Source organism: Tupaia chinensis, unplaced genomic scaffold (genome assembly GCF_000334495.1).
Source record: "Tupaia chinensis unplaced genomic scaffold, TupChi_1.0 Scaffold000651_1, whole genome shotgun sequence".
Taxonomy (NCBI): domain Eukaryota; kingdom Metazoa; phylum Chordata; class Mammalia; order Scandentia; family Tupaiidae; genus Tupaia; species Tupaia belangeri.
Genome location: NW_006160172.1, coordinates 422,928 through 438,617, shown reverse-complemented (window position 1 = coordinate 438,617; position 15,690 = coordinate 422,928). Strand labels below are relative to the sequence as shown.

Genomic DNA, 15,690 nt, shown 5'->3' with positions numbered 1-15,690 from the left:
ACACTTTCTTTTTCTGAAATAAGCCTCCAATTTCTGCCAATCCACACTAAATCTCAAACTAATTTACATATTGTTTAAGAGAAGACCACTCTAGTACATAATTTCTTGTGTTTTTAAGATTTTTAGTGTTCCGGTTCATTGGGATCTGGGAACTCTCATGGCATTTTTAGAACCTGAAAGGCCATGAACCTGGATTATTTCTTATTTGCCACTAACATGATAAACTTCAGTTTTAGAAAACTGATTTTTTTGAAAAAGTCATATTTAAGTGATTTCAAGCTACTTACAGAATTTTACAAAAAAATTATGTCTATTATTGAGCTAATGTTAAGATTTTTGTTTAAATACAAGGAAAAATAAAAATTTCTCTCCCCATGAGATAGTTCTTTTTCAAAATAAGATTTAGGGGCCAACACATGGTGTAGTGGTTAAGGTGCTCAACTCTCACATGGCTGACCATGGTAAGAATGCTGGATCCAGTGACTTGAAAATTACACCAGGCAAGTGTGTGTGCATGCCTGAAATCCCAAGGGAAGAATGGAGGAGAAGGGATTACTGCATGATCATCTCCCTGGGGAGTTGTTTCTTACTTTTCCTATGACTCTCTGTGGAGAGTATATGTACCCTATGGTGAACACCTCTAAATAAATAAATAAATAAAATTTACATGATTTAGTTTGCTTTCTTTAATTTCTGTGTACTCTATCACTAAGGAGAAAAGTCCATTTTATTTGTAAAATGTATGTTAACTGTTATAACAAGAATATTTTCATTTCTTTTTTCTGATACAGTTTTCTGTCTGGATATAGCTAGTATCATGGCTTCTTTTTTAAGCAAAGTTTTTCTAAGAAAGAAGCAGAGTATGGACCAGCAGATGGCAAAATGGTTACATCACTGGACTCCCACATAGTGGACCATTGTTCAAGTCCCAGACCTGCCAGCTTCAAATTCATGCCGGGCACATGTGCATACATGCCCAAGATCCTGAGAAGAGAATGGAGGAAAGGGGATTGCAGCATGGCCATCTGTCTCTCTCTCCAGCAAGTGCTGCACCCTAAGGGAAAAACTTCTCTAAAAAAAAAAACAAAAGAGAAAAGAAAGGAAAGAAGCAGAATATAACCAATGGAAAGAAGGAAGGAAGGGAACCAGCAGTTAGCGTAATGGCTATGTCGCTGGATTCCCACGTAGTCAACCGCGGTTCGTGTCCCGGATCCGGTGGCTTAAAACTCACGCCGGGCGCGTGTGCGTGCGTGCCCAAGATCCCGAGAGGAGAATGGAGGAGAAGGGATTGCGGCGTGACCATCCCCCATGGGGGGTGATTTCTCGCTTTCTGTCTCTATGTCTCTCTCTGTCTGTCTGGCGAGCGCACGCGCCCTACAGTGAAAATCTCTCAAAAAAAAAAAAAAAAAAAAGAAGGAAGGAAGAAAGGAAAGGGAAAAAAGTGGAAAGAAAGAGAGAGGGGGAGAGGGATGGTACAAGAAAGAGAAAGAGAGAGTAGGAGGAAGGGAAAAAAGGAAAAGAATTAAAGGCATTCAATGGAACTGGCTCCCAGTAATTTAAAAGTAAAATCAAACTTTAGAAAAGAATGCCCTTATCTTAAATTCTGTCTAGCAACACAGGTGATTGAAAGTCAGTTCTCCAAGTGGAAATCATGTTATCATTCTTAGCATGGAGTGAGTGAGCTAACAGAAAATACTACATGGGTCCAGTGATAGCATGTGGCAGTGCACTGTGCCATGCCAGAGAGAGTCTCTATTGTGAGATACTGTCATTGTAACCCACAGGTAGTTAGGTCGTCGTTCTGGCTAGAAATCAATGGGCACCATAGTAACTCAATTTTAAGAAACCTTAGTGATGTTGAAATTCTTTTCAGATAAGCAATAATTGGATTAATACTAAATACCTCAAGTGTTTAAAGATAAAATTTAAATAATAGCTTAATTTTCCCAATGTCTTTAACATAAACATTGCAACATTAATAACTATTAATTATAACAAAGTTTATGTAATTCAAATGTTCTGTTCACTGGGAAAGAAAACAGTCATTCTAATCTTGAATAATTATTTTTTTTTCTCTTGCCTTCTCTTTTTGGCAGGCAAATATTCAAATGGGCATAAGAGTGTTTCACAACCTTTACTACTCTGTTCTTTAAACAAACACACACCTTTTTGTTATAATTATTTTACCACTTGTCAACATAAAGAAACACATAGCAATACTAAAATTTAATAAACACATGTAACATTAAAATGCTTTAGAAAATCTCTTTAAATTTTTCCATAATAGTTCTCCTTTATTGTTCATTAGATGTAATTCCCACTAGTCCTGTTTCTATCCTCTCCTCCATTTCCTTTGCTATTCTTTAGATGGCCAAGTTTGTAGACTAAAAGTCAGGATTCAGAACTTTCGTTACTGAATGGCAGGACCAAAAGTAGAATCCTTTTTTTTTTTTTTCCGTTGGGTGACATGTGAGCTCACCAGAGAGAGGAAAAGTGAGAAACCATCTCTCACAGGGGAGCGCCACTTCACAATACCTTTTTCTCCCTTCTCCTCCTGGGATTTTGGGCACGCACATACACACAGACCTGGTACGACTTTCAAACCACCAGGTCTGGGACTCAAACCATGATCAGTCATGTGGGAGTCCAGCCCCTTAACCATCATGCCCCTTCTGTCACCAGAATCGCATTCTTTCCCTTTTCAGTTCAGCTCTCTTTCTGCTGTATAAGCTTACAATGCCAACTGTAAACTTCATGGATGAATCTGATGCTACATGACTTTACTACATCTCTGAACAGGTCATAATAACAAAGACAACTCTAAATAAAACTATAAGAGGGTATTTTTCACTGTAAGAGGGTATTTCTATTGAGTCACAGGTTTCATTTGTCCTAACATAAAACATTGAAACCTTTTAAACATAAATTGATTATATATGAAAGACTTAATTTCTAACTTTCTGTTCTATGAAGCATCTCTGAAAACATTGTCGAATTAATTTTTGGAAATTCAGACATAATTTAAAATGTACAGAAAATTTGAAAAAGTTTTATGAATAATATTTAGCCATTATTTAGCTTACAAAATGTTATCATTTTTTTAATTTTTAAAATTTTTTTATATACATTCAATCACATTATTTAGCTTACAAAGTGAACTTTTCAATATGTGAACATTTCTCCCCAGTCCAGTTGATCAAAATATCTTCAACGTATAACACCACACCTCCCCATTCTGTCAATGCTCTGCCTCTGTATCCCTCCTCCAAATGTCCTTCCTTAGGTCCCACTTCTCCACACACACACACACCATATCTGGCACTAATCCCCATTTCTTGTGTTTGTACAACCTTAGGTCAATCAGTTTCAGTCACAGAGTGCAGACACTCAGTATATATTAAATGGGGACATACAATGTCTCTCCTTCATAGATTGGCTTGCTTCACTCAGCAGTAAATCTTCCATAGTCTTCCACTTTCTGTCAAAAGTCAGGATTTTTTTTTTATGGCTGAATAGTATTCCATAGAGTATATGTGCCACAGTTTTATTTTTCATACATATTCTTTTATTTTTTAAATTTATATTAAATCATTGTACATTTTTACAATGTACATGTTTTTCCCAGCATGAATACAGTGCATATGATTCAAGTCAAAGATATTATCATATACATTATCATCAACAGATAACTTTTCAGTTTTGTGTTTGTTAAATTTTTTTTTTTGTTTCTTAATCCCTCTCCTACCTCCTGTTACTCATACTCTATTACCTACCCCCTCCTGTACTGTCTTTGGTATCTACAGTTGCCTTACCTAATATTATACTTTACAGTCTTTCAGTTTCTGCTGTAGAGTGAGGACATTCATTACATATTATGTGGGGACATACAATGCCTGTCTTTCATAGTCTGACTTGGTTTGCTTAGAATTAAATTTTCGTATTTATCCACTTTGTACCAACTGTCAGGGTCTCATTGTTTTTCATGACTGAGTAGTGTTATTTTTCCCATCCTTGATTCCCTATCTCACCCTCTGCCATCTCCCACCCTCCTCCCACACTGTGTCTGGTATCTATTGTTGCTTTCTATGCCTCCCCCATTTTATTGTTTCACTAAATATCTTAATAAATCTAAATATTTTCAATAGCAAGCACAGCTGATATGTACATATCCATGAACACAAGACTGACTTTAGGCATAAACCTCAGTGAATAGAATGAACATACTATAACGTAGCACCTAACTAGGGCTATATAGCTTAACTGCAGTCATCAAATAGGTATTTCTAATGCCTTTTTTTTTTTTCTTCTGAAAATTTTTTTTTTTTATTAATTTACATTCATTCCCTGAGCATCATCACAACATTCTAAATGTGGTTTCCCATCTAGAATATACTATATAGTGGCTTAATAATGCATGTTATCATCCATAATATTCCATTTCTACTTTCATATATATGTTTTTTTACCCCATGTCTAGCCCTCTGCCCTATTCCACTCTCTTATTACACTATCTCTGCTGTCTACAGTTGTCTTCAATCCCTTTTCCCCCAACATTTCGTTGGTCACACAATATCATAAGTAATCTAACTACTTTCAATAGCAAGATCAGCCGATGGTTTCAAGAAAAGCAGTTTTGAACTGGTAAGGATATTTCTTTGAAACTTAAAGCCTAGAAACAGGTTAGTATTCTGTTCAAATAGTCGGAACATGAATCTATTGATAGCTGAAGACAGGACAAAAGTCCTTAAAACCAGACAACAAAGCTTAGAAGAAAAGCAGCAATATTTTAGTCAAGTCGTAGAATACTGTTTCATCAGTTCAGTCTCATGTACTTAATCTTTCTTCTGTATCTGTTGAGGTTCGATGTTCCAGATTGAAATCTGGGATGTAATACTCAACTCCAGCTTTTGGCCCTACAATTAAGTTGCCCATTTTCTTAGTTTCTGAACTCTTATTTCTGTGTGTCTGCATTTAATTTTACTGACATAGCACTCCCTTAAGAACTTCTTGGAGATCCGGTCTGGTGCTGGTAAATTCTTTCAGGTTTTGTTTATCTGGGAAAGTTCGTGTCTTTTCTTCCCAAATGAACGATAACCTTGCTGGGTACAGAATTCTCGGTTGAAATTGCTTTTCCCTTAATACTTTGAATACATTTTCCCATTCTCTCCTCGCTCTCATTGTTTCCGATGAGAGGTCTGCCGTTAGTCTGATGGGATACCCTTTGTAGGTAACTTGCCTTTTTTCTCTTGCCAGTCTTAGTATCTTGTCTTTGTCTGTGGTTTTGGTCAATCTGGCTATAATGTGTCTTGGAGAAGATCTTCTTGGGTTGATTCTATTTGGGGTCCTCTGTATTTCTTGGGACTGAATCTTTGAGTGCCTCTCCAGGTTTGGAAAATTTTCTTGTAAGATTTCATGGAATAGATTATCAATGCCCTTATGAGTCTCTTCACCTTCTGGGATGCCTATTATCCGGATGTTTGGACGTTTGATGGTATCTAGTACTTCTCGCATATTATTCTCAAATTTTTGGGCCATTTTCTCAGTCTTCGCGGTGGATTTTTCTAGGCCAACCATTTTCTCTTCTACATTAGAGATTCTATTTTCTGTATGATCTAGTCTGCTTTTAATACTTTCAAGGGAGATTTTGACTTCTAGTATTATAGCCTTCATCTCTAACAGTTCCATCTGATTCTTTTGTAAAGTGTGGAATTCCTCTTTTAGATCTTGCATGAATTTCCTCACCTCCTGGAACTCTTCAACTCCTTTCTCCTTCCTCTTCAGCAGTTCCTTGTCTCTCTTCTCTTCCATCTCTGTTAACTTTGCCATTATGAATGTTCTGAATTTTTTACAGACATTTCCATGACTTCCATTGAACTGTGTGTGGATGAAGAGGAGCTATCCTTTTCCCTTGGAGGAGAGGTATTTTCCTGCTTCCCTTTGTTTCTTGTGGTCCTGCAGCAATTTCTAGTCATCTCGTGGATGGTCGATTTCGTCCCAAACTTGGCAGTTCAATCTGAGGGTTGAGGAGTGTGTACAAAAGTAAACAGAGAGAGGGAAACAAAAGCAACAACAGAAAAAAAAAGGACAACAAACAAAGAAAAAGAAAAAAATGGAGAGAAAAACTTTTAAATAAAACTTAAAAGAAGAAAAATTAATATTAAAAAAATTTCAAAAAAACCCCAAAATTTGAAAACCACGCGGCGCTCATGCATGCTGCACAACATGGTTAGATTGCAGGAGCCATGGAACTGGTTCTTGAAGAAGGGCTGTTCTGTTCCCTTCTGGGTGGGGAGTGGGAGAAGGAATTATTAACAGGATAAAGGGCTTGGTGGAGCCAAGAGGCCCAGATAGATGCCTCCTCTTAAACAAAATTCTGAAAAGCAAAAATTAAAAAAAGAAAGAGAGAGGAGTCAGAGACAGAGACAGAGGTAGAGGGAGACAAAGACAGATACAGAGAGAGGAGGTCTGAGAGGAGTCTTCCTACCACGCGAGTTTTCTATACTGGAGGCTGAATTATCAGTGGGACCTCTTCATTCCTTCGTTTCCCCCAGAATGGCTAGATCGCAGGAGCCATGGAGCTGGTTCTTGAAGAGGGGCTGTTCTCATGCCACAGTTTTTAATCCATTCATCCATACAGGGGCATTTGTGTTGTCTGTTCCCTTCTGCCTCTCCACGTGAGTTTTCTATACTGGATGCCGAATTATCAGTGGGACCTCTTCATTCCTCTGTTTCCCCCAGAATGGCTAGATCGCAGGAGCCATGAAGCTGGTTCTTGAAGAGGGGCTGTTCTCATGCCACAGTTTTTAATCCATTCATCCATACAGGGGCATTTGGGTTGGAAAATGTTTTTTTCACTTGCTTTATCCTCTCCCTCCACTGTCCTCCCTCTCTCTCATACATGTGTGTGAATATGTGTTTATGTATACATTTTCTCCTGATCTATTTAGAATGAGTGTCAAAATGAGCTATAGAAACATATTTCTCTTCCTGCTGTATATTACTTAATAAAAAAAAAAGACAACCCCTCTCATAACATAATGTAGTTATTTGAACCAGGGAATGAACATTGATACAATACTGTAATCTAATCTACATCATTTATATTTTATGAACTGTTACAATACTGTTATTGTAGGTACCTGTTAAGAATTTGTCCTATTACTAGTGCCATCACTTTTGGATTTTTGGCAGGTAGTGTCTGCCAGATTACTCACCTACAAAAGTATTCTTTTATGTTGTTAGTTAGTTAGTTAGTTAGCTTTGCTATAGGACATGTATGCTCTCAGAAAGACAGGAGTTAAAGAGAATCAGAAATATTGCCCAGTAGGAATTCCTATCCTGAGATTCCTTCTCCTCCATTCTCCTTTTAGGATCTTGGTTATGCATGAACATGCACCTGGTGTGTTTTTCAAGGTGAAAGGCCTGGGACTCAACCCTCACAGTCAGCTATATGTGACCTAACCAAGTTAACCTTCATGCCACCCAGATGGTTCCAAAGCTATCATCTTACCTTCCAAATTACTAATGATCTTCTTTTGGAGAGAGGAGTTCTTTACAATGATTAATACTCTGATTCCACATGGCTGTTTCCTAACTCTATGACAATTGATTATGTTGGAGAAATGAAAGGAGACATAGAACAAGTGTAAGATTACCATGAGACAGAAAGAAGAAAATTTTAACTAATATTGCTGAATTCGAAATAGAAAAATACCACTACATAACAAAAACAATCTCTCATTCATGTGCTTGTACTTTTTTTTTTTTTTTTTGGAGAGGTTTTCGCTATAGGGCGCGTGCGCTCGCCAGACAGACAGAGACATAGAGACAGAAAGCGAGAAATCACCCCCCAGGGGAGATGGTCACGCCGCAATCCCTTCTCCTCCATTCTCCTCTCGGGATCTTGGGCACGCACGCACCCACGCCCGGCGTGAGATTTAAGCCACCAGGTCCGAGACACGAACCACGGTCGACTACGTGGGAGTCCAGCGACATAGCCATTACACTAACTGCTGGTTCCCATGTGCTTGTACTTTTGCAAACATCACACACACAACAGTGTGCAAGCACATCCACGAACATGGGCGAAGATTTGGAAAGCCCCACCCCCACCCCCATGACACATTGCAGAGCAGTGCTCCTCATGCTGAAGCCACAGGAGAGTTTTGGATCCTCATCCCAAGGCCTCCCTGTAAAGGTACATGCTGGACACATGTGTACATGTGTTCATGATCTTTGCTGCTGAGACTGGGAGGATTGCAGGCAAGGACCCTGTTAGGGGACCTCATTCCTCTCTTGCCCTCTTGTTGGTGATCCCTTTAGTGAAATAAAAAAGCTTAAAATAAATAAGCAGATCTATTTGTTCTAATGACATAGAAGTAAAGTGGCACATCAGTGGACATTACAGAATAGTCAACAACTTTTATGGGGCAGAAAATTTAAGATTCTTGGACATAAATATCCCCAACCAACACAGAACTGCTCATTGGAATATGAAAATCAGTATATTTGCATAAGAGCTTCTGGAAACCTCACTGGATCTCTTCTGAGTCAGACTGCTGGTTACAACGCAAGTTTGGATCATTCCTATGTATAAACGCTACCAATGATCTCAGCCTGTCGCAGATATTCTTCATCAATTTCAGCGTCAACTGATCGTATAATATGATTGTCGTCCAACACACACTAGGTAGACTGAGAATATTATGAGCCCTTGATCATTGCTCTTTGGCTCTGTGGTCCATGATGTCTGCTCTGAGTTTATTGTTCAACTCACGCTGCGACATTAGAACAGGACTCAAGTTTCCCAGAGTGCTCAGGGAATCCCATCATCCACCTCAATCAGCCTTTAGCCTCACTCTATAGCCTACACTAGGAAATGCTGGTTTGGAATTTCGCATTTCTACAATCCGTAATTGACATGTATTCTCTTCACTGAGCCAGGAGTCATTTAAAACAGGATGGCTTTGCTCATTAACATCTCAGTATTAAATCTTAAAAGTTTTCCTTTAACTGTCACCTGTGAGCACATGACGAGAAATGACCTTGTCTAAATCTGAATAGTGGGCAAGAAATAGTTCCACAGCAATTCCCTAAATATCTGGGACTGTTTCGAAGGTAGGGGCACTAGTAATTTAAGATGCAGTGCTGTGCAATTAAACAGACAGCAAACCCTGCCAGGAGGGAAGGAGGCCAGGCTGCAGAGAGACAAAGCTATAGCCATGGCTTCCACATGTACAAACATGGTGCGCCTTGGTCATGAGACATGTTAGAACTGGTGCAGTTCAGTCTAAACTAGTGTGTCAGAAATACAGGCTCAAAGGGAATGGAAATAGATAGTTCAAGCATAAACTGGTTCATGAATTATTATTTAACACATGTGTTTGATTGGCTGCTCTGTAGAGTAGTCATGATGTGGGGACACAGAGTGAATAAAAATGATCATTGGCTGTACCTTAAAAAACTGACATTGGGAGGCCGGTAGGTGGCATGGTGGTTAAGGGCACTGGACTCCCACATGGCCGCCTGCAGTTCAAGTCCCAGAACCGGCAGCTTGCTTTCTCACTTTCTGTCTCTCTCTCTGTCCCTCTCTGGTCAAATAAAATAAATAAATAAAATAAAGTTTAAGAAAATTATCCTTAAAAAGAACTAACATCAAATAAAGAAGGAAACTTTAATTAAAGTTGGGAGACTAAAATTTCACCCTAAATTTGTGACTATTTAGAAAACCCGTATGATCTTAAGTTACTCTACCAAGAAAAAGAAGACTCTCTAGGTGAATTCTCTCTCTGAATATTGCAGCCTATACTGCACAGACCTCTCAGCATGAGGTTTTGTACAATTGAATTCTAAATCAAGACTCACCATCTACGGGTTCCAGCAGCTGCACAGACTGGCCAGCCCATTGCCTGGCTGACACCAACGTTTTCTCCCCTCCCCCCCACACCGTCTCTGTCACATGCCTCCCTCCCAGAGCAACAGCTCTCTCACATGAGCATTAGGACAGCAGGTGGGTGAAATTTTACCAGGTACTGAGTCCTGGGAATATTATGTTGCTTGGAATGTTACATGATGGCCTAACATCAATTATTTTTAACATTTTAGGTGCTGAGCTGGTATGACGATATCTAATGTTTCCATCTGGGAATGTGGAAACTAACCAATAGCTTGAATGCTGTAGCAATGCAAGTTCCTAAGTATAAGTAATCCCTTATGTAGGATGATTCAGATGAACTGCTTTTTACTCTGTGTTTGGTGAAAGTGATGCATATTTCATAGAAAATATACAAAGAGACTGAAAAGTTAATGGGAAAAAGGGTAGTAAGAACTTATTTTGTGCAAAAATTTTTGGAATACATGCAGTTTTTAAAAATTATGCACATTTTCCATGATATTTTTGAAGATAACTTGTGTTTTTACATTTTATTTTATAATTTCTTATTTGCAATCAATGATTGCACATATCTGGAACACACAATATGGTTTTGCAAAGAATGCATGCAGTATGTGACAACCAAATCAAGGACATTACCAGGTACATCATTTTTAGCAGAGAGTTTAACATTCCTGTGTTGTTCAATGTTTCATTCCTAAGTGATTTTCTTTTTTTTTTTTTAATTTCAGCATAATTCAGAACAACTTTCCTTTGGTTTCCAGGAGTATTTTCTAAACTCTTCCCCAAAATCTGAGTTCTTTAGATTGAGCTCAGGCTAAATAACTGAGACAGGGCTTGCCAGGATGTTTTCACCCTTGCACAGAGCACAGCAGAAGATAAGTGAGCTGAGCACCTGCAATGTGTCAGATGCCTCACACCTCAGAGTCCTGTTTAACTTCAAGTTTAATCTTTAGAGTGTAACAGTATCCCAATTTCAGATGTAAGTCAATTGAAGCTCTAGCAAAGTCATAAAATTACAAAGAACAACCCTATATTTAAAGCTGAGTCCAGGGGTCAGACTGTGGCATAGTGATTAAGGCAGCTGGACCCCACATGGCAAATGCACAGGGTGAATTTCAGACCCAGCCCATGAGTATGCCCAAAATCCTAACAGGAGAGAGAAGTAAGAATAAGGGGTTGCATTGTTTCCATCCCTCATGGTGTGTTGGGGGGAGTGGCTCCTCTCTCTTCCCCCAACCCCCCTCTTTCTGTCTAGCATGTGCACACAGCCTCTGGAAAAATGTTTAAAAGATAAAAAACAAAAATAAATAAAACACTAACATTTAGTGGATAACAATACTATACAAAGCACAATTATGAGAATGCCTCACATTTTCAGCAATATTTTCTCTTTCACTTGGTGGATTTCCAATACCTAACTACTTTTTCTATTGATTTCTTATGTATTCATAATTTAAAAGTCCCATATTGCACTCCACTTTTTCTGTGCCATCTGTTAAAATGTGTTCCTAGGGAATGTGCTAAAGTCCTACATGCAGCTTCCTGTTTGCCATTTCTGTTCATTGAGCCTCACTGAAATTGTTCAGAAACCTCCCAGAATGCCTGTGGCTAGAGATGACCGGTCAGACTATTGGGTCATCTGGTGGCCAAGCATTCTTTAGTCAGTCACTTGAGCAAAAATACAGCTGACTTCATGGTCTGTTGATCCACCAATGGAAACAGACAAAAGATGTCTGGGGAAAAAAGTGAAGAAAACTGGCTTCATTCCACAAGGAACCCAAAAGATTCCAGACACTCGAAGAACTCAATACAATAAGCAGACTCTCTATGACAATACTGTAGTAAATGGACTGCATTAATATAGTGTGATAATGCTATTCTGTATTTAATTACCACATGAACTGAGAGGTTTGCTCTAAATCATGTACCTATGTTTGTAGAAATAATTTTTATCCCATTTGAGGTATTTTTATATTAGTTCCTTTCACATATTTTTCTCTTTGTTATGGAACTTTTTACTAGTTATTGTATTTTCATTTCTTTCTACTCAAGAAGGTTTACTACCCTTCCTTAATTCTCCATCTCCATCCACCAATAACATTTTTTCCCTCCTGCACTAGACATGTATCAATAATCAGCCATGATACAGACTTTTACGTCTGTAAAGTAAGACTTGCTCTGTCTTTCTAGGTCAGGAATTAGATTCCTCATATTTTAACAACATTTAAGTTCCTTTACTAGTCTTGGACTCTGAGACCTAAAGTTGATTCATGGCAACCATTGATTTCTGAGACGAGTTAAAACAGATTTAGAACAGTAGGGCAGAAGGGATGATTGAGAGAGCATTTGAAAATGTGATTGAGATCATGAATAAATAAATAATGATGATGAGGCATAAACACATTAATTGGATAATAGCACTACTTCTTAAATCCTAGAGAGACAGTTATGAAAACCAGACATGATCCATTTCTGGAACTGACAAAGTACAATACATCCACCAATTAAATCCAGCCTTTCATTTTCATTCATTCATCTGATAAATATTTCAGCGACAGCTATTCACAGGTATTGTATTCATTCATTCATTGCCAATATATGATGACAAATTACAGTCTTTATTCAAGAAATATTACAGTCTAATAGAACACAAACTCAGTGTCATCACTATTTCTTTTAGCTATTTCTAGAGTTTTAACCTACCTTAGTAGTTCTTACTTTTGCTGAGGGTGAAAATATTAATCAGTGATCATTAATCATGAGAGGATGAGAGAAATTGACCAGGAATTACAATGAGAAGTCAGAGAAATTATAACTAGATGATTTTCATATACTTTGTATTGGCAGTAAACAGATCATAAACATAAAACTGTGATTATGTCTCTGGACTTCCACATGGTTGACCTGGTTCAAGGCCCATTGGAGTCCTGGACCAGTGGCTTAAAACTCAAGCAGGGCAAGTGTGCACACAGGTCGGCCAAGATCCCAGGAGAAGAATGGAGGAGAAGGGATTGCAGCATGGCCATGCCCCACCCCAGGGGGTGATTTCTCACTTTCCTTCTCACTGTCTCTGTCTCATCTCTCTTTCTCTCTTTCTCTCTTTCTCACTGCTACGAGTGCACGAATCCTGTGGCAAAACCCCTAAAAAAAAAAAAATAGAGTCCCTATGACCAAGAAAATAGCTGGAGGTGGCCAGGGTCAGATGAGAAAGGAAAGTGGAGAACTGTTAATACATGCAGTAGAGTTTAGATACTATATTCTGAGATCAGTTAAATTCTTGAGATCTGCTACACTCTGCTGGGCCTTCCTTCAGCTAACAATATTGTATTGTACATTTTAAAAAGTGTTAACAGGGTAGATCTCAAGTTAAGTGTTCTTATTGCACCAATTTTTTAATACATAAAATTCTTTTTGAAACGGAAAATACACAAAAATTTGTAAAATTGAAATATTTTGTTCTTATTATGTTATGGATTCAAATGTCCCAATTTTTGGTAAACATTTAAAAATTCCTAAACCTTTGATGTGCATTATACAACTTGGCTGTGAATCTCTGAACTATTTTAAAGCCCATGATAGAAACCAAACGTGTCACTTCTAGTTTCTTAGCCAATAAATGAACACTGTCAAAACGTTTAAGCTAAGGAGTATCTCCAATTAGATGATATTAAAACACTCCAAATTAACGACCTTCCATTAAATCAGAATCCATTGCTTTAATCTGAGGTATGCGAGAGCAAATAGACAGGCCATGTGTGGTGGCTGCAGTCAGCCCAGGGAGCTGGTGCAGGCCTCGCCACAGCCTTCCTACCCTCATCTCTTTGGACTCCTCTATGCAAGTGAGGAGGCCACAGTTGCAAAGAAGCTGCACCATCCTGAGGTTCCCCGCCTATGGGGATCCCCTGGATGCCCTGAGGGACCTGGCCACCAGTGCAGAGAGAATGATGCATCCAGTCCTAAGAAGTAATGCAGCTTTCTGTGGGTCTGGCAAGCCTTCCTGCCTCCATGAAGATGCCATGAGAGCTGCTGATCAGTTTGACATAGATTCCTCCCAGCAAAACAAGTACAGTCATGCAGTCAGCCACAAACCAACGGTTTGTTAGAGGCAAGACCCATTAAGTGAAACACACTTGCAAACTATGAATAACAGGAGCATAGAGATAAAAGATGAACTTAAAAAAAAAAAAAAAAGACCTCATTTGATCTGGAGAGTGTGGCCAGCCTTCAGGAACCACCAAATCATCTGGATGCTGGACCAGCACTGGCAGAACCCTGGGGACCACCAAAACGACTGGATGCAAGAAAGTCCAGGCAGACCTTTGGGTACAACTAAAGTTGAGAGATACAAAGTCAACCCAGAGAGCCTGTCAGGAACAAAGCAGCAAGCCTCAGGTGTTCCAGTGATACCTGACATGATGAATGGACTTTATGATGCTCTTAACAGTCAGAGGTGTTGCGTTGCACATGGTGTTGCATTGTATGGTACTGCTCACTGCACTCTGTGTGCAGTGGCTTCTGTGACAGTGACCTCAACAATATTAGCTTGCAGAAATCATAGAGACCAGTGCTGGATGACTATTAATCACTCCTAACTTTCTAGCAGCTAAATTGCTATAAGAGTTTCTTCTTGCAGAAGCTTAAAATAGAAAACTTCTAAAAACATAATTTATTTCAGGGACCAGCAGTTAGTGTAATAGCTATGCGGCTGGACTCCCACTTAGCTGGCCACGGTTCTAGTCTCGGATCCATGGCTTAAGCCCACTCCTGGCATGTGTGCGTGCGTGCCCAAGATCCCAAGAGGAGCATGGAGGAGAAGGGATTGTGGCATGGCCATTCCCAGGGGGTGATTTCTTGCCTTCTGTCTCTCTCTGTCTTTTTGGTGAGCGCACATGCTCTATAGGTAAAACCTCTCAAAAATTATTTATTTAATTTTATTTATTCATTCATTTATTTTAATTTGATCAAGAAAGACAAACGCACAGAAGGAAGGAGGTTTAGAAAGGAAGCCACCAGTTCTGGGACTTGAACAGTAGTGGCCACGGGGTAATGTCTAGCACCTTAAACAAAATGCCACCTGCTGGCCCCAAATAAAAAAACTTTTTAATAATTTACTCAGAAGAGTACAATTTCTGACACACACAAATGCTATCACTTTTATTCATATGTTAATCTATCCACTTTTCTTATGTATTGTCATGTAGCAATTTTTCTAGATGATGCTTAGAAACCTTTCAAAAGGACACCGGGTTGCTGATGGCTGCAGACCCCAATGGCCGGGACCACCGCTCATTGTTCATCCCTTCTCCACTTGTCTTTGGAGTGTCAGAATTTCAGTGTTTTGAATAGCCTGTGGCGTGCAATACACACTGTGTGATTTATTCTTTGTTCTTGAGGTCAGTTGGTGACTCACCACTCCTTAGAAACAGGGAGGACTTTGGGTCATCTAGGACCAGTGACAACAGTACATAGTACTGGTGAGCAACAGGTAGGCAGACCAGAAGAGAAATCATCAATTTTCTAATTGTGCACATCTTTGAACACTCAGAGATAACTTGAATAAGTTAGGGAGGAACATATTGATCACCTGATGACTAGGAACAATTGCAGAAGCTCAGGAAATATTAGCAGCCCACAAAAGGCCTCTCCCTCAGGGAAATCATCAAGCCCATATCACCCACAGTCAATACAATGGACATCATGGACATGTCTGATAAGGAATTCAGAATATTTGTAGTGACCAAACTAACTAAGATGGAAGAGAAAAGAGACAAGGAGCTCCAGGAGATGAGGAAGTC

At 39.0% G+C, this 15,690-nt stretch overlaps 1 pseudogene; it reads left to right on the top strand.

Moving 5' to 3' along the window:
* Positions 1-13,836: 13,836 nt before the first annotated feature.
* Positions 13,837-14,306, top strand: LOC106736121 (UPF0461 protein C5orf24 homolog pseudogene; annotated as a pseudogene).
* Positions 14,307-15,690: the final 1,384 nt, after the last annotated feature.